Here is a 23,969-nt window from a genome sequence, read left to right as displayed (position 1 = left end):
AGCACATACTCAGTCACTTAATCATGGTGTGACCCTATGGACTGTAGCTCGCCAGGCTCCTCTGTCCATGGGATTTTCCAGGCAAGAATACTATCATGAGTTGTTATTTCCTTTTCCAGGAAAATCAACTGAGAGAGGTTTTAAGGGATTTTCCTGGGGTGTTAACAGAGAGTTTTAGGACACAGAATAACTGGCAATTCTGCTTAGGGGAAGGAACTGTGTGTTCAGTAAGGTTGTCCCAAAGGAGGTGAATTTAGAGCTAAATCTTGATGAATAGGAATTAATGCCAGTGAAGTGAGTATGGGTGATAAAGTTATCGCTTCAGGGAAAAAAAGAGAGAGAGAGAGAGAGAAGAGAGAGAGAAAAAAAGAGTAATTTAAGCAAAGACCCAGAGATGGGATAAGAGGGAAATTTTCTCACGGACTGTTCTTCCCTAAGGTAGTCCATCCATTCCATGATAAAACAAGTCCACACTCAGGCTCAGATGTTCTGGCGTGGCTGTTGGGAAATCCTTACCACTTTCCACACCCTCATTTCTCCCCTACTTAGCGGAAAATGAAAAAATTGAGCCAGGCACACATCCCTAGAATCAAGGGTCACCTTCTCTAACTTCAGGACAATTCCTTCTGAGCTGACAGCCCTGGAGGTTCACTCACCTGGGTACACGGGGCAGGGTGGGGGGATGTGCTTATAGCGGCAATGTGGCAAGCATTCCCACAATGGAAGTGAAATGGGTGAGCCACCAGTGATGTAAGTGCTCCAAAGTCTCTGCAGTCCCTCTGAGGTGGAATCAAGGACCAAAACTTAGGCTTCAGCTTGGAAGGGAAAGTTTTCATCATTTAGTCCTCATTTGTGAGCTATTTAGTGTTCCTAAAATCTAAGACAGCAGAGTTGGTGTGATAGGGGAGAAGAATACAGCTCAGCTGCAGTCAGATGGCCCAGCTCTGGCCCTCATCAGTTGGGTGATTTGAGTTAAGGTACTTAAACTCTCGGAGTCCCCCTTTCATTATGTTGTTGTTGAGTCACTAAGTCATATCTGACTCTTTTGCCATTCCACGGACTATTAGGCTGCCAGGCTCCTCTGTCCATGGGATTTCCCAGGCAAGAATACTAGAGTGGGTTGCCATTTCCTTCCCCCCAAGATCTTCCCAACCCAGCTATCGAACCTGTGTCTCCTGCACTGGCAGGCAGATTCTTTACTGCTGAGCCACCAGAGAAGCCTGAGCCTTCAGGCTTATAATTGTGGTACCTCACAAATACAGTTATCATTAGGATTATGTGAGGTAATTATATAAAGAACTTCTCACAGTGCCTGGCTCAATGGATTCTAACAACCCTGATTAGTAGCAGCTTTAAGGGGGAAAGCACAGAAAGCATCAATCAGAAATGTCACATACACTTACAGACCAATTATCCCTGAACAGGCCTCCAAACTCCATTTCACTGCTCTGACCTAGTGAGAGGTACCTGAAATTGTGCTATCAGAAATGTTCATCCCCTGCCAGGAAAAGTCTCACAAGCCAAGTTGGTGGTCTTTTAATATTAGAATTCCCAACATATGCAAAAAAATAAAACACCCAACAACTATAACTACAGCCAAAAACTTCATTAGGGCCTCAACTCTTTGCATTAACCATTGTTCTCTCCACAGTCCATCGGGTAAACATATAAGACCATTAACACCTCAAAATTAATGGACTTATGAGGGGTGGGGAGCTGAAAGCAGAAAAGAAGCCAAGAGGTACAGTATGTACTGAAGACTAATTTCTGGCACAAATGTACAAGGTCTAGGATCAACCCTGCCCAAAGCAGTATTCTGGAATGCTAGGTCCTCTGATTCTTGGAGAAGCAGGCAGGATACTTCAGGAAGAATAGTTTGGTTAATTAGAAACATCACCTGTTCTAGTCACCAAAATTCTAACCCAATGATTTTAGCACCCAAAATTCCAACCATCTTACTCAACTCAACGTTAAGGGTTGGAGGGACATCTTTTCTACCCCTTTACAAACTATCAGAGATGGAAACGTTCTATATCTCTTCTGAGGGCTCTGAGGACCCTCTTTCAGAAGCCTATCTCGCTGACCGCTGTAATTGTCCTTTAGTGGCTAAGTCGTGTCAGACTCTTGTGCGACCCCATGGATTGTAGCCCATCAGGCTCCTCTGTCCATGGGATTTCTCAGACAAGAATACTGGAGTGGGTTGCCATTCCCTTCTCCGGGGGATCTTCCCGACCGAGGGATCCTGCATTGGCAGGCGGATTCTTTACTGCTGAGCCACCAGGAAAGCCTAAGGGTGGCAAGATAAAGCGGTTCAGCTCCAGAGCACACAGCCGGGTCCTCAGCCCCAAGTGCAGAGGGTGCTCACTGAAGCAGGACTAGGGGCCAACCGGCCTCCAGCCTTTACCTGCGGTGGATCCGCGGAGGCCAGGGAAGTGGACGCCGTGAGGGCCGAGGTCCGGAAGCAATGCGGGGCCCAGACACCGCTGAAAAGGTGACTCTACGCCTTGGAGGGCGCAGTTCCCGCTAGAAGCTCGGCCCCACTCCCGCCCCTAGGGTCAGCTCCCGGGAGGGGCCCCGGCTCCCGAGGGCGGGAAAAGCCGTCCACACTGGAGGAAGCAGAGCCCCGAGGGGTACAGCCCTCGGCGGCGACGGATGGGCCGGGGAAAGGGCCGGGAGACTAAGGGAAAGCAAAGTGGTGGGGAGGGACCGCCCAGCTGACGGGAGTCAAAGCGTGGGGGTGCGGTCCGCCCAGGCGGACGGGGACAAGGGACAGAGGGTCAGCTCCGGACAAGGCGAGACTGGGAGGCCGGGAGGGGGGAGGGAAGAGCGCAGGTCCCCTAGATGGGGATGGGGGCGCTTAGGCAGTGAAAAGGGGCTGGGGGCCCAGGAGGCGTCCCGGACCGAGTGCGGAGGGACGGTCGTGGGCCATGGACCTACCTGTCACCTGCAACAGGTGCCACGAGAGGGCGAGACGTCCCAGTGCCGGATTCAAGGAAGGGTCTCCCGCTCCGGGAAGACCGCAGCCCCGCTCCAGCAGCCGGCCCTTCTCACACTCCCTGGAGGCGGAAAAAGCTGCAACTTTCCCTGGAGCGGGGAGGAGCTGGACTCTTAAAGGGGCCGCACAGCACTCAGGGCTCCATGGTAGGGAGCCGCGCCACCGGCCACCCGAAGGGGAGCTCTGAGTAACAAATCCTTAAGACACTGGAGGGATGCGGTCCCAGGTTAGGAAAAGGAGCTTGACGACTGACATAGGAGTCTGACTAGACCTGGGTTTCCTAGGTGGTCCCTCTCTCAAATGATATATCATGTCTCTCTTCCGTTCAGCTGAGCGACAAATTGTCAAGTTGTTGTGTACTTCTAAGAAGACGAAGACTCTTGACCATATAATTTGGGAAGAAAAAATACGATGCTATTCTGATCCTTTGACTTTCAGTTTTTTATGGCAAATAAAAGTGTCTGTCCAAAACAGAAACGTTTTGGGGAAAGGACATAGACTAAATTCACACACAGACACAACTGGTTAAAATATCCAGCTCACTAGTAATCCAAATGGAGTAAATTAGAACCATAATGAAACTCTTCAACAACGGTTTTTGTTTGTTTGTTTGTTTTTATAACACTTAATGAAGACAAAGTGGCCACAAAACAAGCTCTCTCATAATTTCTAGGAGGAGTGTGTTTTGGCTTAAAACCCTTTTAGAAAGCATGTGAGCAGTATATATCAATAGACATTAAAATGTTTATATTTACCCAGTAATTATAGATTCCTCTCCCCACTCTCCCTACTCCCCCTAATTCTTCTCATCAGCTATTAACCAGACTCAAGTCCCTTCCATCTGTCATCAGCAATTAAACACGTTCAAGTCTCTGTCACCTTGAAAAAAAAATCCTCCCTACACACTAGGTACTCTCTAGCTCCTCTTTATGGGCAATTTCTATTCCCTTCTTACTCAGCAATTTGGCTTCCTTCCCCCCAACACTCCACTGAAACTGCTCAACAAGATACTCAACCAATGAACTCTGTGTCAGAAAAGCTATATTAAATAAATAAATGCGGTATTTTCCCTGCTTATCTTGCTTGACCTCCCCACTACATTTAACACTGTTAACCATTTCCTCCTTGAAAGTCTTCCTGTGGCATCTATGATGCCGCACCCTTGCTTTGCCTCCAAACACTTTGCCCTCTCCTCGGTCTATTTTGCAGATTCCACTTCTGCTATCTAGCCTCTGAAAGCTGGATATTCTCAGGACTAGGCTACCTATACTCTTTCCCTGTATGATCTTTCACTCATTTGGCATGAATTACCATCTATATGACCACATCTGTAATTTTATACCTCTATCCAGACCTCTTCACTGAGCTCTCCTTTCTTGACATTTCCACTTGGATCTCTCAAACTCAACACATCCGAAGCTGAACCCACCACATTTTCTCTTAAATTTGCTCCTCCTCCTTATCTCAGGAGATGACAACATGTCACCCAAGGCAGAAACTTTGCACCAAGCACTAATATTTGCATATAATGAATGAATAAATGCTTCCTAAGGAAACAGAAACGTACACAAATTTTTTGCAGAATGATGTTAATGCCAGTACTACTTAGAATAATAAAATACTAGAAAAAATCCTTATGGTTCACAGTGATAAGAGAACAGACCCTCTATGATTTCAATACCTTTAGACCATGAAATCTTTGCATCTTGTTCTATGTCCCTGGATATATTCCAGCGTCTCCTGGTTTATAGTCTGTGAGAATTTGAATAGAATTTGTTTTCTGATGTGTGAAAATTGTTTAAAACTTAATTATGTTGAAAAAAATTCTTATGGTTCAAAGGTTAAGTAACATAGTATAGTCACAGAATATTATATAAACAATAAAAATTATATTTACACATAATTCCTAATGACAGGAAAATGTTTATACTCTAGGATTAATTGAAAGTATGTGCTGTGCTTACTTGCTTAGTGGTGTCTGACTCTTTGCAACCCCATGGACTGTAGCCTGCTAGGCTCCTCTGTCTGTGGGATTCTTCAGACAAGAATACTGGAGTGGGTTGCCATGCCCTCCTCCAGGGGATCTTCCCAACCCAGGGATCAAACCCAGGTCTCCCGCATTGCAAGCAGATTACCATCTGAGCCACCAGGGAAGCCCTGAAAGTATAATACAACTTTAATATAAGATATGATCACAAGAATTAGTGGAAATGAGTAGAAAAGGCTAAAAAAATGTGGAAAATAGTAATAGTGGCTGTCTCTAGGTGGTAGAACAAAATGAAGTTTTGGCTTTCCTCCTTTTTTTGTATTTTCAACTTTTTTTCTTATTTCTATTGAAGTATAGTTGATTTACATTGTGTTAATTCCTGTTATACAGCAAAATGATTCAATTATACATATATATATATATATATACACACACATTCTTTTTTAAATATTCTTTTACACTATTTTTTCTGTGACTGTGGTTTTCAGTCTGTCTGCCCTCTGATGGAGAAGAATAAGAGGCTTATGGAAGCTTCCTGATAGGAGAAACTGACTGAGGGGGAAACTGGGCCTTGTTCTGATGGGCGGGACCGTGCTCAGTAAATCTTTAATCCAATAAGATTAAAAATCTTTAATCCACAGTCTTGTCTAACTCAATGAAACTATAAGCCATGCCATGTAGAGCCACACAAGATGGATGGGTCATGGTGGAGAGTTCTGACAAAACATGGTCCACTGGAGAAGGGAATGGCAAACCACTTTCATATTCTTGCCTTGAGAACCCCATGAACAGTATGAAAAGGCAAAAAGATAGGATATTGAAAGATGAACCCCCCAGGTCAGTAGGTGCCCAATATGCTGCTAGAGATCAGTGGAGAGATAACTCCAGAAAGAATGAAGAAACAGAGCCAAAGCAAAAACAAAACCCAGTTGTGGATGTAACTGGTGATGGAAGTAAAGTCTGATGCTACAAAGAGCAATATTGCATAGGAACCTGGAATGTTAGGTTCATGAATTGAGGCAAATTGGAAGTAGTCAAACAAGAGATGGCAAGAGTGAACATCCACATTTTAGGAATCAGCAAACTAAAATGGACCAGAACAGGGGAATTTAACTCAGATGGCCATTATATCTACTACTGTGGGCAAGACTCCCTTAGAAAAAAATGGAGTAGCCATCATAGTCAACAAATGAGTCCGCAATGCACTACTTGGATGTAGTATCAAAAATGACAGAATAATCTCTGTTCATTTCCAAGGCAAACCATTCAATATCACAGTAATCCAAGTCTATGCCCCAACCACTAATGCTGAAATTGAATGGCTCTATGAAGACCTACAAGATCTTCTATAACTAAAACCCCCAAAAGATGTCCTTTTCATTATAGGTGACTGGAACACAAAAGTAGAAAGTCAAGAAATACCTGGAGTAAGAGGCAAATTTGGCCTTGGAGTACAGAATGAAGCAGAACAAAGGCTAACAGAGTTTTGCCAAGAGAACACACTGGTCATAGCAAACACCCTCTTCCAGCAACATAAGAGAAGACTCTACACATGGACATCACCAGATGGTCAATACCGAAATCAGATTGATTATATTCTTTGAAGCCAAAGATGGAGAAGCTCTATACAGTCAGCAAAAACAAGACTGGGAACTGACTGTGGCTCAGATCATGACCTTCTAATTGCCAAATTCATACTTAAATTGAACAAAGTAGGGAAAACCACTAGACCAATCAGGTGAGACCTAAATCAAATCCCTTTATGATTATTCAGTGGAAGTAACAAATAGATTCAAGGGATTAAATCTGATAGAGTGCCTGAAGAAATATGGACCTAGGTTCGTGACACTGTACAGGAGACAGGGATCAAGACCATCCCCCCAAAAAAAGAAATACAAAAAGGCACAATGGTTGTCTGAGGAGGCCTTACAAATAGCTATGAAAAGAAGAGAAGTGAAAGGCAAAGGAGACAAGGAAAGATATACCCATCTGAATGCAGAGTTCCAAAGAATAGCAAGGAGAGATAAGAAAGCCTTCCTCAGTGATCAATGCAAAAAAATAGAGGAAAACAATAGAATGGGAAAGACTAGAGATCTCGTCAAGAAAATCAGAGATACCAAGGGAACTTTTCATGCAAAAATGGGAGGGCACAATAAAGGACAGAAATGGTATGGACCTAACAGAAGCAGAAGATATTAAGAAGAGGTGGCAAGAATACACAGAAGAACTGTACAGAAAAGATCTTCACGACCCAGATAATCACAATGGTGTGATCACTCACCTAGAGCCAGACATCCTGGAATGTGAAGTCAAGTGGGCCTTAGGAAGCAGCACTACGAACAAAACTAGTGAAAGTGATGGAATTCCAGTAGAGCTATTTCAAATCCTAAAAGATGATGCTGTGAAAGGGCTGCATTCAATATGCCAGCAAATTGGGAAAACTCAGCAGTGGCCAAAGGAGTGGGAAAGGTCAGTTTTCATTCCAATCCCAAAGAAAGGCAATGCCAAAGAATGTTCAAACTACTGCACAATTGTACTCATCTCACACACTAGCAAAGTAATGCTCAAAATTCTCCAAGCTAAGCTTCAACAGTATATGAACCATGAACTTCCAGGTGTTCAAGATGGATTTAGAAAAAGCACAGGAACCAGAGATAAAATTGCCAACATCCATTGGATCATCAAAAAAGCAAGAGAGTTCAAAAAAAACATCTATTTCTGCTTTATTGACTATGGCAAAGCCTTTGACTGTGTGGATCACAACAAATTGTGGAAAATTCTTAAAAGAGATGGGAATACCAGACCACCTGACCTGCCTCGTGAGCAATCTGTATTCAGGTCAAGAAGCAACAGTTAGAACTGGATATGGAACAACAGACTGGTTCCAAATTGGGAAAGGAGTACATTAAGGCTGTATATTGTCACCATGCTTATTTAACTTATATGCAGAGCACATCATGGCAGAAAGGGAAGAAGAACTAGAGTCTCTTGATGAAAGTGAAAGAGGAAAGTGAAAAAGTTGGCTTAAAGCTCAACATTCAGAAAATCAAGATCATGGAACCTGGTCCCATCACTTCATGGCAAATAGATGGGGAAACAGTGCAAACTGTGACAGACTTTATTTTGGGGGGCTCCAAAATCATTGCAGATGGTGACTGCAGCCATGAAATTAAAAGACACTTGCTCCTTGAAAGAAAAGTTATGATCAACCTAGACAGCATATTAAAAAGCAGAGACGTTACTTTGCCAACAAAGTACATCAAGTCAAAGCTATGGTTTTTCCACTAGTCGTGTATGGATGTGAGAGCTGGACCATAAAAAAAGCTGAGCCCTGAAGAATTGATGTTTTTGAACTGTGGTGTTGAAGAAGACACTTGAGAGTCCCTTGGACTGCAAGGAGATCCAACTAGTCCATCCTAAAGGAAATCAGTCATGAACATTCATTAGAAGGACTGATGCTAAAGCTGAAACTCCAATACTTTGGCCACCTGATGTGAAGAACTGACTCCTTGGAAAAGCCCCTGATGCTGGGAAAGATTGAATGCAGGAGCAGAAGGGCACAACAGAGGATGAGATGGTTGGATGGCATCACTGACTCAATGGACATAAGTTTGAGTAAGCTCCAGGAGTTGGTGATGGCCAGGGAAGCCTGGCATGCTGCAGTCCATGGGGTCGTAAAGAGTCAGACAAGACTGTGTGACTGAACTGAACTATATTTTAAAAATTTTAATTGTCAACTTTCTTATAATGAGCAAATATGGCATTGATGATATAAAATGTTTTGGAAAAACCTTACAAGGGAAAGAAAAAAATATTTTAATTCTAACAGACAAAACAGCAAAATTCAGCTTCCAGGCTCTACCCATATTTTTTTTCTATGCTTTAGTCCTTCAGTATCCTGCCTACAGTCTGAAGTGTAAAGAAGTCATTTCAAAAAGGAAATCCTTTTGTTCTGTCTAGCTTTGCCAACTCAGCTCACAGGGCCTGTTGCTCAGCCCTGGGCTTTGAATGTGTTCACCTCCCTATCCTGGCCTGTGGGGAACTCAAACCAAGCACTTCTCTGCTTCTTCTTTGCAGGTGGTCTTTGGCAGAGCTGGAAATACCTTTATCCAGTAGAGAATTCAGAAAATATTTAGTCCAATCCTCTTATTCCTCAGTAATAGTATTTTGTGTTCTTACTTCTTTCTATATGTGCACTTTCTTACTCTCCAGGGTCCACTTCATTAAGGAGAATGTGAGGATCTTACTCCTTTACTCTAAGACAGTCTCATGAACCAGCTACAAATACACAGGGACAAATATAAATGATGAACCAAAACAGTTAGTCAGTGGCCTATTTACACAGATTCTATGCCTTAAAAACTGCTGTCTATTTCTGTTTGAGCCTCCTTATTTGCCCGAAGGATACTGTGCTCTAATTCTTATGCCAAATATTGTGAGGGGTCCAATGTAAGCAAACCCAGACACTCACAGTTCAGTTCAGTTCAGTTCAGTCACTCAGTCATGTCCGACTCTTTGCAACTCCATGGACTGCAGCAAGCCAGGCCTCCCTGTCCATCACCAGCTCCCAGAGTTTATTCAAACTCATGTCCATTAAGTCGGTGATGCCTTCCAGCCATCTCATCTTCTGTCATCCCATTCTCCTCCTGCCTTCAATCTTTCCCAGTGTCAGGGTCTTTTCCAAGGAGTCAGTTCTTTGCATCAGGTGGCCAACGTATTGGAGTTTCAGCTTCAGCATCAGTCCTTCCAATGAATATTCAGTACTGATTTCCTTTAGGATGGACTGGTTGGATCTCCTTGCTGTCCAAGGGATTCTCAAGAGTCTTCTCCAGAACCACAGTTCAAAAATAGCCAGACTGCTTTCCTAAGTGGCTACAGCATTTTACATTCCCACCAGCAATGTATGACAGTCCTAATTTATCCACATCCTTGGTAACAGTGGTTTTTATTGGTTTTTTTATTAGACATTCCAGTGGATGTGAGGTGGATATATTATTGTAGATTTGATTTGCATTTACTAATATCTAAAGATGTCGAGCACCTTTTCATGTATTTAATAGCCATTAATATATCTTTTTTGAAGAATTGTTTATTTAAATCTTTTGTCCATTTCTAAATTAGATTATTTGTCTTTTATTATTAGTTGTAAGGGCTCTTTATATATACTACTTATACTCTTGAAAAGAAAGGATGGGTTGAGGGAAGGGAAAAGGGAGAAGGACATTCTTAGGAGAAGTGGCATGGAGTTGAATACAGGTGTTAACAGCAGGTTTTGCTGTTTGATTCAAGAAGAGGGTCAATGTCAGGGTTAACTGTTCTGAATTTTATTGAGAATGGATCCTTTGTGATTATGGCCAAAATAAATAAATGCAGGACTGGCTTATTCTTTGAGGGTTTGTAACTTTTAAGAACTATCCAAAGATTTATTCTGAGTGGTCATTCATTCTAATAAAAGCATTTCTGAAGGAAGGAAATCCATTATTTACCAGGCTATGAAAGCAAAAGATAGGGGCACCTTATTACAAAATGTAATGACCATATGTGTTTTATTTTCCTTTGCCACTCTAGCAATGTTTGATGCTATTGCCCGCTTCTTACTTATATAAGTCTCTTCTCCTATGAAAGTGACAAAGTGTTAGTCACTCAGTCATGTTCGACTCTTTGCAACCCCATGGACTGTAGCCCATCAGGCTCCTATGTCCATGGGATCCTCCAAGCAAGAATACTAGCCATGCCCTCCTCCAGGGGATCTTGCCAACTCGGGGATCAATCCCCGGTGTCCCACATTGTAGACTGATTCTTTACCACCTGAGCAGGGGAAGCTCTCCTGCTCTCCTACCATTTCTGGAATATCATAGCTTCCTGGTTCTCCTCTCTCTTTCTTACTCTTCTCAGACCACACTTTGTCTGCCCACACTTTAACATTCAAGGCTTAACCATCACATTTACTCAGGAGAAATCTGAGGGCACTAACATTTACTAGTGCTTATTAAATGCACTGGTTTTAGGGGCTGGAAATGCAGCAGTAAACAAACATACAAAGATCTTGCACACATGGAGCTTACATTCTAAGTCAAAGAACAATAAATAGTAGCACAGTAGCAAACACACATAGCACTTACTATTATTCCAATTACTATTCTAAGATATTAATCTAAGACACACACATACACATTTAGTCCTCACAAAAAAGTCCTGTGATATAGATACCATTACTACTCCCACTTTACAAATAAAAAAACTGAGGCACAGAGAGGTCAAATGGTTAAGTTGGGATTTGAAACCAGACAGTATGGCTCCAGAGTTTATGTTCTTAACTAGTATTTTATGTTGCTTCTCAGTTATAAATAATCACATCAAATAAGTACTAAGAGGTAGCGAAATTGGTATTTCAATTATTATTACTCACCAATTACCTCCCTTACATCCAGGAGAACTCTAGAAATTAATTGGAGGAAGAGAAAGAGAATGTTTAAGAGGATTCATGGGAGTAGAAGGCATTATGGTTCCCCTGATAAGTATGTTAATCACTCAGTCCTGTCCGACTGTTTGCGACTCCATGGACTGTAGCCCACCAGACTCCTCTGTCCATGAGATTCTCCAGGCAAGAATACTGGACTGGATTGCCATTCCTTTTCCAGGGGATCTTCCCAAACTAGGGATGAAACCCACATTTCCCCCATTGCTGGCAGATTCTTTACTACCTGAACCAGGGAAGCTCTGTTCAAACCAAGGGAAAATGTCTCAGTTAAACCTTTCAAGAGGTGAAACTGGTATCTTAATCTCAGGTTGAAGGCATGCTGCACTACAGAAATGTTTAGGCCTGCCTATGTAGCCACTAAAGCAGGAAGAGTTCGTGGGAGAATTTAACATATGCCCTATGGTGTTTGAATAAGGCAAGCTTGTGCTTAACTTTCACCTGAAGAAAACTGAAGGCAGAAAACTGGTTGAATTTGTTCACAATAGCAGGACAAAGAGAGAGGTCTAGACTTCCAAGGGACCATGTTTTCTATGGGCCAGGTAGTTTCCTTAGAGTGTATCTGGCAACTCCAGCAGAAGAATGAGGATCCCATGAGGAGAAAGTTGTGTGAGCAAGAGCCATAGGGGAAGACAGTCAGTGTACATTGCTCCCATCAGGAATGGCACAGGGAGGAGGTCCACTAGGGGAAAGGGAAGTGAAGGAGTCTCTGAAGAAACCACAAAAATACATTACAAGGATAAGCTGTCCATAGGTTCGTGGATTTATCTCTGGGCTTTCTATTCTGTTCCATTGATCTATATTTCTGTCTTTGTGCCAGTACCATACTGTCTTGATGACTGTGGCTTTGTAGTAGAGTCTGAAGTCAGGCAGGTTGATTCCTCCAGTTCCATTCTTCTTTCTCAAGATTACTTTGGCTATTCGAGGTTTTTTGTATTTCCATACAAATTGTGAAATTATTTGTTCTAATTCTGTGAAAAATACCGTTGGTAGCTTGATAGGGATTGCATTGAATCTATAGATTGCTTTGGGTAGAATAGCCATTTTGACAATATTGATTCTTCCAATCCATGAACACGGTATGTTTCAATGGAAAAAAGACAATCTCTTTAACAAGTGGTGCTGGGAAAACTGGTTAACCACTTGTAAAAGAATGAAACTAGAACACTTCCTAACACCATACACAAAAATAAACTCAAAATGGATTAAAGATCTAAATGTAAGACCAGAAACTATAAAACTCCTAGAGGAGAACATAGGCAAAACACTCTCCGACATAAATCACAGCAAGATCTTCTATGACCCACCTCCCAGAATATTGGAAATAAAAGCAAAAATAAACAAATGGGACTTAATGAAAATTAAAAGCTTTTGCACAACAAAGGAAACTATAAGTAAGGTGAAAAGACAGCCCTCAGATTGGGAGAAAATAATAACAAATGAGGAAACAGACAAAGGATTAATCTCAAAAATATACAAGCAACTCCTGAAGCTCAATTCCAGAAAAATAAACGACCCAATCAAAAAATGGGCCAAAGAACTAAACAGACATTTCTCCAAAGAAGACATACAGATGGCTAACAAACACATGAAAAGATGCTCAACATCACTCATCATCAGAGAAATGCAAATCAAAACCACAATGAGGTACCATTACACGCCAGTCAGGATGGCTGCTATCCAAAAGTCTACAAGCAATAAATGCTGGAGAGGGTGTGGAGAAAAGGGAACCCTCTTACACTGTTGGTGGGAATGCAAACTAGTACAGCCACTATGGAAAACAGTGTGGAGATTTCTTAAAAAACTGGAAATAGAACTGCCATATGACCCAGCAATACCACTTCTGGGCATACACACTGAGGAAACCAGATCTGAAAGAGACACGTGCACCCCAATGTTCATCGCAGCACTGTTTATAATAGCCAGGACATGGAAGCAACCTAAATGCCCATCAGCAGATGAATGGATAAGGAAGCTGTGGTACATATACACCATGGAATATTACTCAGCCGTTAAAAAGAATTCATTTGAATCAGTTCTAATGAGATGGATGAAACTGGAGCCCATTATACAGAGTGAAGTAAGTCAGAAAGATAAAGAACATTACAGTATACTAACACATATATACGGAATTTAGATAGATGGTGGCGATAACCCTATATGCAAAACAGAAAAAGAGACACAGAAATACAGAACAGACTTTTGAACTCTGGGGGAGAACGTGAGGGTGGGATGTTTTGAAAGAACAGCATGTATATTATCTATGGTGAAACGGACCACCAGCCCAGGTGGGATACATGAGTCAGGTGCTCGGGCCTGGTGCACTGGGAGGACCCTGAGGAGTCGGGTGGGGAGGGAGGTGGGAGGGGGGATCGGGATGGGGAATACATGTAACTATATGGCTGATTCATGTCAATGTATGACAAAACCCACTGAAATGTTGTAAAGTGATTGGCCTCCAACTAATAAAATAATATTAAAAAAAAAAAAAAAAAAATACATTACAAGAAAAGGCAGTATTGGGGCACCAATAGCCAGATTACACCACATCCACTCAAAGATCCACTTAATTTAGCCTCACTGTCCCTTTAAGACTATCTCTTACTACCTACTGGGACTCTCAACACTAGAGGAATGTGAAGCAGCAGAGCAAGTAGGGCAGGAAGGAGCCTGGAGAGTGCAAGAACAGACTAAGTCACTTTTCTTCATTGAAGATCTGTGGGATCTCCAGTCAACTGCACTGGAGATTGGGGGCTGAAGAAGCTTTAAATTGTATGTGAGAAGAATTTTTAATTTTGAGTGGTTGAACTTTGTAATGCTTATTGATTATACTATTGTAAATATCTGAGAGTAGCCTAAAAACTAACAGGTCATGTATGTAACATAATGTGCAATTGTAATGTGTTACCAAATGAAAGCAGGGTAAAGGAATAGAGACTGATGAGGTGATATTTTACATAAGTTAGTGAAGGAACGCTTCTCAAAGGATGTGATACAAATGAAGAGAAGAACCAGGCCCTAGTTATATCCTTAGCCCTCATCCCTTTTCAGTGTACACATTCTCCTTGGACTATTTCATCCATTTCCATGGCTTGTTTCTCCTGATGACACTCAATCCTGAATCTTTACCCTAAATTTTCTCCTGATCTTCAGGCTCATATATTTAATGTCTACTAGATATCCCCATCTCAGTGATCACAACTATTTCAAATTCAACTTCTCCCAAATTAAACTTCATTTTCCTTCCAAACCTCTTCTGTCCCCAGTGTTGTCCATCCTAGTGAATAGCATACAAATAGCACAAATCAGAAATTGTCCCCATACCTAACTCACCACCAGATCCTATTGTTCTCATCACATAAACAAATCTTGAAATCCTTCTCACTGCCACTACCCTAACTCAAGTCATAATCATCTCTCACTTGGACTACAATAATAACCTCCTGACTGGTCATCCTACTTTCAATCTATCTTCTACCCTGCAGCTAAAGTAATCTCCCTTAAAGTCAAACAGGATAATGGAGAAACTCAATGGCTCTTGATAGTTCTCAGAGTTGTCTTTCATGTGGCTTAGAGGGACTTTCATAATCTGCTTCCTATCTTTTTTTTTTAATTTTCAATTGGTTTTATTTTTATATTCTCAAAGTTTTTGTTAAAGGGTAGGCTCTCTTGGCTATTTCTAAATTTTTACTTATATTTTTAGTTGGTGGAAAATTGTTTTACAGTTTTGTGTTGGTTTCTGCTGTACAACAACATGAACCAATCAAAATTATATATATTATATGTATACATATGTATATTATATATATATATATATATATATATATATATATATATATATATACACACATATATATGGTATGTGCATGCTCAATCATGTCCGACTCTTTGCAACCCTCTGGACTGTAGCCCTCCAGGCTCCTCTCTCCATGGGATTCTCCAGGCAAGAATACTGGAGTGGGTTGTCATATCCTTCTCCAGGGGATCTTCAGTACCCAGGGATTGAACTGGGATCTCTTGCAACTCCAGCCTTCACAGGCGGATTCTTTTACCACTGAACCATGTATATATCCCTTCCCTCCTGAGCCTCCTGCTTCCTATTTCTTACATGCCATCCCTTCCGCCACTCCTTGTTCTTGAGTGCTCCTCTCCCAATCAACCTAAATGATCTGCACTTCCAACCAAACCCCAAATTCTCTTACATCCCTTCCATCTTCCCTTTATCTTTGCCAGGCTAATTCTTTCTCACTCTTCAGCTCACATATGATCTCTTCTGGAAAGCCTTTCCTGTATCCCACTAATATGGGTGCCTGTCCTCTGGGTTCCCACTGCCCCACAGCACCTTCTATATATCTTGGAAACAGCACTCACTCCATGGCATTCTCATTGTTCAAGTGGTGGACCTTCCTATTAAAACGTGAGCCCCTTGAGAGCACAACCTATGTCTTATTAATCTCTGTATCAGTAAGACCTGAAATGTAACACAGGTTCTCTTTCAAAATTCAGAGTGTTCCTCTGCCTGAATTCTTCTTTTCTTTATTCTTCCTTGCCCTTTAAATTACCAATCATTCCTAAAGATTTCATTAGCTTATTCTATAGGATGTTTGTGTGCTAAACAGCTAGCAGATTCATTTCTCCTTAGGTTCTCAAAGTTGCCCCTTGTCGCACAGGACATTTGGCAATATCTGGGGGTACTTTTGGCCAGCACAACTAGGGGAAGGAATGAGGTGCCATTGGCATCTAATAGGTAGAGGCCAGGGATGCTTCTAAACAACCTGTAGTATACACTGGAGTGGGTTGCCATTCCCTTCTCCAAGGGATCTTTCTAACCCACGGATCAAACCCAGGTCTTCTGCATTGCAGGCAGGTTCTTTACTGTCTGAGCCAGCAGGAAAGCCCCCAGTATACAGCACAGCCCACACCTCCCCCCAACAACAAAGAAGTATCCAGGTGAAAACATCAATAGTGTGGAGGCTAAGAAACCCCACCCAAGGGCAAGCAAAGTCCTCATCTCTGGTGGAATTTCTAGCCTTGTTTTTCTTATGCTGAATTATAGAGCTGCCTATGAAATCCAGTCCTGTCTTCTGGGGTCTAAGATAATAATGAGGAGGAAAAGGGAGTCATAAAGATGAAGTCCTTTTGGTCCTGGGTTTTCCTGGATGAGCAAAACCACATTTCAGTGTGTGTTAAAACTCATATTTGGGAAAATACTTTCTCTACAGGGAGATACACCATTCTACACATGGCCCAAAGTGCTTTAACTAGACTCAGAGAACTCTTTAGAGCTACTATTTTTGACTTTACATGCATTATCTCTTTTAATCCTCACAATAGCCCTATAAATTAGGCACTGTTACTATCTCTGCTTTACAGATGAAGAAACTGTGGCTCAGAGAAGTTAAGTAACACATTAATGATAAAGGAAGGAATAAGTACTTAAGTCCAACACCTTTCTATTACACCATGCTAGAATGATTCAGTACTGAAAGCATATAAAAATCAAGTTCTCAACACAGAAATATCTTCTAATTCTTCCAACAGTTTGTTTGCTTCTATCAAACTTAAAAAAGAAAAAGTAGCTTGGTATCCACTCTTAAGTCCAGTTAACCCTTTGCTTGACTCTTCACACTTGAGTAGGACCCATCTTCCTTTGGTACATTTCCATTAGGGGCACTGTAGTCCAAAAGGATCAGGCCTGGGCTGAGAATCAAAAAGATATAAGCTCAATTTGGTTAATCATGTGTGCTTAAAAAATGACTCATGTACATCACTGTTCCTTGGTTTCTCACCTTCAAAATGATAAAGTTTGATTATGATAAAAATAGGATATGAGAGATGTGATATATCCCACATACAGTCTTTTCTAATATGCAACTTTAGTGTCATTTCTCAGGCTCAGGTCCAATCCCTGGTCTAAGGTCCCTAGGATTCCATCTACTTTTCCTTCTTTGCAAAAGTGCTGCTGCCATTTCTATTCCCTTGAGGTTCTCATCAGTATTCCCATTCTACCATTCTGTAGAGTGGGAAACCATCTCAATACTGAGAGTCATTTCCTAGGCAGGTTGATAAGAAGTCTAGGGGTCTCCAAGGAGAGAGGGGTCTGGAATTCTCAAGGAGGAAGAAAGGACAAACTTTTTTTGTCCTTCTTTCCTTAAGATTATATAACAATAATCTATCCTGCTTGAGGACAGTCTCTGGAAAAAAACTTTTGGCTAATCCTGGCTCTTGGAGCTAGAGCTCCATCTAGCTTCCAAACTTTCCACGCCTAGTGAGGCTAGGCGCTTCCTGACTACCACTCCAAGTTTGGGACCTAAGTCATAATACACAGTAACAGCATAGATCACAAGTCCCTTGAAAATCTATGATCCGACAGATTAGGTTAGTACTTATAATTCCAAGGAGTTATGAACTGGTCAAAGTGACCAAAAAGTTTGACCGAGAAAGGAGAGTTCGATCCACATGCTTTGCTCATTTCTGGTTAGTCCCCGAAGGAGACATTGGGTGCCTCTTGGCATTGACAGGTCGGTATAAACCCCTGATAGGTTTCTACCATAAGCCGTATGAGGTCACCATGGAACCACAGAGCAGGGCTCCTCACTTGCTTCATGCAGGGTGTTTCATTCATTCATGCAAGCACACCGTAGAGTTAGTAAAGTACAGCAGAAAACGTGTTCGCTAGGAGAACAAAGAACTAGAGCTCCAAGCATCCTTACTTTGTCCTGAAGAATCCCGGATGAGCCCCCAAGATGAAAGGTTGTTGTTGAACATGCAAAGATGCTGGGATTCTTGGCCTCCGGAGGAGAAGAATTCAATCTGGGGCCAGAGACGAGGCGTGATCACTCAGAAATTTTGTGTAATACAGTTTTATTAAAGTATAAAGGAGATAGAGAAAGCTTCTGACATAGGCATCAGAAGGGGGCAGAAAGTGTTGCTAGTGTTAGCCATGGAGTTATATACTCTAATAGTTTTTACAGTGAATCAAAAGAATGTCTGGAGGTTGTAAAGACCTCACTAGACCTACTCCCATAATTTACACCTTAAGATAACATACAAAGCCTGAGACACTAAGACGCGGAAAGTGAGAACAAAGGGAGACGTGTTGTGGTGATTGACAAGGAAACAAACAAAACACCCTACACCATTAGACCCCTAAATCAAATGAAAAATTCAGATAGTAATTATCAGATTTCTGATAATAGAGAAATATACCCCAAAACTCCTAAGAGAAAATCTTGCTTTCTTTCTCTGTCCATTGTAATTGTAAATCTCATAATGTCTTTGAAATGTAAACACCCCAAGAGCTAACTAAAATACTGCACACAACTGTTTGAGACTGGGGGGGGGGGGAAGGTGACAGAAAGAGGCTTTTTAAAAGAGACACTGCTATAAAAGCTCCCTTGCCCAAAATCTGGTCCACAGCCTCTATATGATTATTGTTGTTGTTGATCAGTAGCTAAGTTGTGTCCAACTCTTTGCAACCCCATAGACGGCAGCCACCAGGCTTCCCTTTCCTTCAACTATCTCCTGGAGTTTGCTCAAATTCCTGTCCATTGAGTCAGTGATGCCATCCAACCATCTCATCCGCTGTTGCCCCCTTTTCCTCCTGCCCTCAATCTTTCCCAGCATCAGGGTTTTTTCCAATGAATTGGCTCTTTGCATCAGGTGGCCAAAGTATTGGAGCTTCAGCTTCAGCATCAGTCCTTCCAATGAACATTCAGGGTTGATTTACTTTAGGATTAACTAGCTTGATCTTGCAATCCAAGGGGCTCTCAAGTCTTCAACACCACAATTTGAAAGTGTCAATTCCTTGGCACTCAGCCCCATTTAGGGGTCCAACTCTCACATCCATATATGACTACTGGGAAAACCATAGCTTTGACTATATGGACCTTTGTCGGCAAAGTGATGTCTTTGCTTTTTAATACACTGTTTAGGTTTATAGCTTTCCTTCGAAGGAGCAAGTGCCTTTTAATTTCATGGCTGCAGTTACCATCTGCAGTGATAATGGAGCCCAAGAAAATAAAATCTGTCATGGCTTCCACTTTTTCCTCTATTTTCCAAGAAGTGATGAGACTGGATGCCATGAGCTCAGTCTTTTGAATGTTGAGTTTTAAGCCAGCTTTTTCACTCTCCTCTTTCACCCTCATCAAGAGGTTCTTTAGTTCCTTTTCACTTCCTGCCATTAGAGTGATATCATCTGCATATATGAGGTTGCTAATATTCCTCCCAGCAATCTAGATTCCAGCTTGCAATTCAGCCAGTCCAGCATTTCACATAATGTACTCTGCATATAAGTTAAATAAACAGGGTGACAATATACATCGTTGACAAACTCCTTTCCCAATTTGGAACCAGTCAGTTGTTCCACATAAGGTTCAAACTCTTGTTTCTTGACCTGCATACAGGTTTCTCAGGAGACAGGCAAGGTGGTCTGGTATTCCCATCTCTTTAAGAATGTTCCCAGTTTGTTGTGATCCACACAATCAAAGGTTTTTGTGCAGTCAATGAACCAGAAGTAGATATTTTTCTGGAAATCCCTTGCTTTCTCTATGATCCAACAATTGTTGGCAATTTGATCTCTGGTTCCTCTGCCTTTTCTAAACCCAGCTGGTACATCTGGAAGTTCTCAGTTCATGTACTGCTGAAACCTAGGTTGAAAGATTTTGAACATAGCTTACTAGACTGTGAAATGAGTGCAATTGTTGGATAGTTTGAACAATTTGCCTCATCTTCCATTGTCATATCTTTTTGCCTTTTCATACTGTTCATGGGGGTTCTTGTGGCAAGAATACTGGAACGGTTTGCCATTCCCTTCTCCAGTGGATCACATTTTGTCAGAACTCTCCATTATGACCCACCCGTCTTGGGTGGCCCTGCACCCAAGCTCATAGCTTCACTGAATTAAGTAAGCCCCTTCCACCATTACAAGGTTGTGATCCATGAGAGGGATATGATTATTCGTCAAGGGAAAATACAAATCTTAAAAGTTCTCTCTACATATATTAGAAAAATGGCCATTTGAATGACTAGTCTTAACTTGTTTTGTCTGCCAGAGACACATTTGAATTCAACTATTATTTATAAGGTCTTCCCAGGTGGTATTAGAAGTAAAGAATCTGCCTGCCAATGCAGGAGAAATGGGTTCAATCCCTGGGTCATGAAGATTCCCTGGAGTAGGAAATGACAACCGACTCAAGTATTCTTGCCTGGGAAATTCCATGGACAGAGGAGCCTGGTGTGCTACAGTCCATAGGGTTGCAAAGAGCCAGAAACAATTGAAGCAACTTAGCATGCATGTACTATTTGTAAATTAGTGAGTTTTCTATTGTTGTACTTGATTCATGGCTAAGATTTTGGAATGGTACCTATATGGTCTCTATTTGTATCTGTCTGCATGCTTTTATATGTCTATATTTACATATATATATTTCTACATCTGAATAGTATTGTCAAAATTAATTTATAAAAGAGCTCTATTTAATTGGCTTAAAGAAAAAAGCTTTAATACCAATAGTGTACGTAAGTAAAACTAAAACTTAATTTTCTTTTATCTTGAAGAAGAAGAAGTTTCCTTGAACTATTGCTTTGTTCTTGATAAGATTATGAAAGGTATTTTTTTTTTTACCTTTTAAGTAATCTGTCTAGAAAACAAGACTCTGTTTCATCACAATAATTTTCTGTGCTTCATATAGGCTATATCAGTTCTTCCATTACTTAAGAAAACTGTCTATTAAAAGAGCTAAGTTTTTTTTTAAAGTTTATCTATTTATTTTGGCTGTGATGGGTCTTCATTGGTTTTTTTTGTTTGTTTGTTTGTTTTTGTTTTTGCATGGGCTTTCTCTAGTTTTGATGACTGTGGGCTCCTCTTCGTTGGGGTGCATGGGTTTCTCACTGTGGTGGCTTCTCTTGTTGCAGGGCACAGGCTCTAGGCTGAGGGCTCCAGTAATTGCAGCACGTGGGCTCAGTACTTGTGGTACACAGGCTTAGTTGCTCGGCAGAAGGTATAATCTTCCCGGACCAAGGATCAAACCTATGTCTCCTGCATTGGCAGGCAGACTCTCATCCATTGTGTCACCAGGGAAGTCCAAGAGCTAAGACTTTTGATAACAATGTAACTTGCTGATTTTGCCTTCAAAGTTCTTAATTGTCACTTTGGCTAAATAGATAAACTAAATACTGTTTCACAGTGACCTATAATTCATTTAAGCAAGTCTTTTATAATCTTTTGATATTTTTGACAGACTTTCCAATAATCAATTTCTAAATGAAGTATCTTTGACTTCAAGCTAATTTTGAGGTTTTCCGGAGGGTCTCTGGAAAATATGAAAGCTTTGTCCTCTCTCCTGATAAGAGAGAGATATTAAACTAATTAGGCTTATTTTATATGTTAAATTACTCTACTGACCACAGTAGAGACCAGACCACTTATTTTCTTTGTTTACCACTATAGACTACATACAGTTTCCAAACAAGCATGTCAAACCAGCTGGCCATTTTTGGGAAGTCCCTGTACTCAAGCAGTGGTCTACAAGCAACTAACATTTAGGTCACCCCTGGTCATATAGAGGTTGTTACCAACTCAAGATACCTCTTTTCCCTCACAAATGTCTCTTTCCCAAGATCCACTTCTCAGGTCTCCTGGCTAGCTCACCAACTGTTTATGGGGGCCATAAACAGAGGGCAAAGAAACATGGAAGAAAGAGCTAGACCACATCAAATCAGTAGAAGTTCTAATAGGCAGTGAAACATTTATACAAGGCTTGTCTTGGGCAGCTACAAGATGACTAAATCTCTGCATCAGTCCACCAGAATCTTAAAAGTTTATATAGAGACATTAACTAGGTTCAGATATATACACAGTTCGGCTGGCCTCAACAACACAATGGTCTTTCAAGGTTGCATCCTTAAAAATAGTTCCAAGTGTGGGAACAGTGAACAGAATGTATATTTCAAGGATGGGGAAGAGGTGAGGAGTCTTGAATTGCCCAGGTTCAGCTCATAGGTCAACCAGTGGTCATGTCCTCTTGAAGACCTACTTCAACAATAATTATAGTTATTTTAAAACTGATGTTATTGAAATAACCAAATTCCCTTGTCAATTGCATTATAATGAACTATCATCAGATGTTTAATCTTGGCATTTTTAAAGTCTTTTCCACTTAGAGACAGTTATTTTTTTCACTCTGATGCTTTTGTAAAGATATTTCTGCAAAAGTGTTTCCTATAGAAGAAAATTCATGGAAAAAGGCTGATAAGTATGGGCTTCGGATAAACAAGATTATATTACTGAACTGAGTAAGAATTTACAGAACTCTAAAGAAAAAACTTCTATGAAGACCTACAAGAACTTTTAGAACTAACACCCAAAAAAGATGTCCGTTTCATTATAGGAGACTGGAATGCAAAAGTAGAAAGTCAAGAAATACCTGGAGTAACAGGCAAATTGGGCCTTGGAGTACAGAAAGAAGCAGGGCAAAGGCTAATAGAGTTTTGCCAAGAGAATGCATTGGTCATAGCAAACACCCTCTTCCAACAACACAAGAGAAGACTCTACACATGGACATCACCAGATGGTCAACACCAAAATCAGACTGATTATATTCTTTGCAGCCAAAGATGGAGAAGCTCTATACAGTCAGCAAAAACAAGACCGGGAGCTAACTGTGGCTCAGATCACGAACTCATTATTGCCAAATTCAGACTTAAATTGAAGAAAGTGGGGGAAACCACTAGACCATTCAGGTATGACCTAAATCAAATCCCTTATGACTATACAGTGGAAGTGAGAAATAGATTTAAGAGACTAGATCTGATAGAGTGCCTGATGAACTATGGACAGAGGTTCGTGACATTGTATAGGAGACAGGGGTCAAGATCATCCCCCCAAAAAAAGAAATACAAAAAGGCAAAATGGCTGTCTGAGGAGGTCTTACAAATAGCTGTGAAAAGAAGAGAAGTGAAAAGCAAAGGAGAAAGGCAAAGATATTCACATCTGAATGCAGAGTTCCAAAGAAAAGCAAGGAGAGAGAAGAAAGCCTTCCTCAGTGATCAATGCAAAGAAATAGAGGAAAGCAATAGAATGGGAAAGACTAGAGATCTCTTCAAGAAAATTAGAGATACCAAGGGATGATTTCATGCAAAGATGGGCTCAATAAAGGACAAAAATGATATGGACCTAACAGAAGCATAAGATATTAAGAAGAGGTGGCAAGAATACACAGAACTGTACAAAAAAGATCTTCATGACCCAGATAATCATGATGGTGTGATTACTCACCTAGAGCCAGACATCCTGGAATGTGAAGCTAAGTGGGTCTTAGGAAGCATCACTACGAACAAAGCTGGTGGAGGTGATGGAATTCCAGTTGAGCCATTTCAAATCCTAAAAGATGATGCTGTTAAAAGTGTTCACTCAATATGCCAGCAAATTTGGAAAACACAACAGTGGCCACAGGACTGAAAATGTCAGTTTTCATTCCAATCCCAAAGAAAGTCAATGCCAAAGAATG

At 41.2% G+C, this 23,969-nt stretch overlaps 1 protein-coding gene across 4 annotated transcripts in view; it reads right to left on the bottom strand.

Moving 5' to 3' along the window:
- The window catches only part of SYTL4 (synaptotagmin like 4), a 148,993-nt gene that overhangs the window by 66,288 nt on the left and 58,736 nt on the right, over positions 1-23,969 (bottom strand). The window contains exon 1 of one of the 4 annotated variants that reach the window (XM_065915859.1): positions 2,938-3,058. The exons of the other annotated variants lie outside the window; for them this stretch is intronic. The gene's annotated coding sequence lies outside the window, so the exon portion shown is untranslated. Of the gene's footprint in view, positions 1-2,937; positions 3,059-23,969 lie in introns of those variants that run through there. 4 annotated transcript variants of the gene reach the window in all.

Source organism: Muntiacus reevesi, chromosome X (assembly GCF_963930625.1).
Source record: "Muntiacus reevesi chromosome X, mMunRee1.1, whole genome shotgun sequence".
Classification (NCBI taxonomy): domain Eukaryota; kingdom Metazoa; phylum Chordata; class Mammalia; order Artiodactyla; family Cervidae; genus Muntiacus; species Muntiacus reevesi.
Note: the sequence above shows the minus strand (reverse complement) of the source record. Positions and strands in the feature narration are given on the sequence as shown.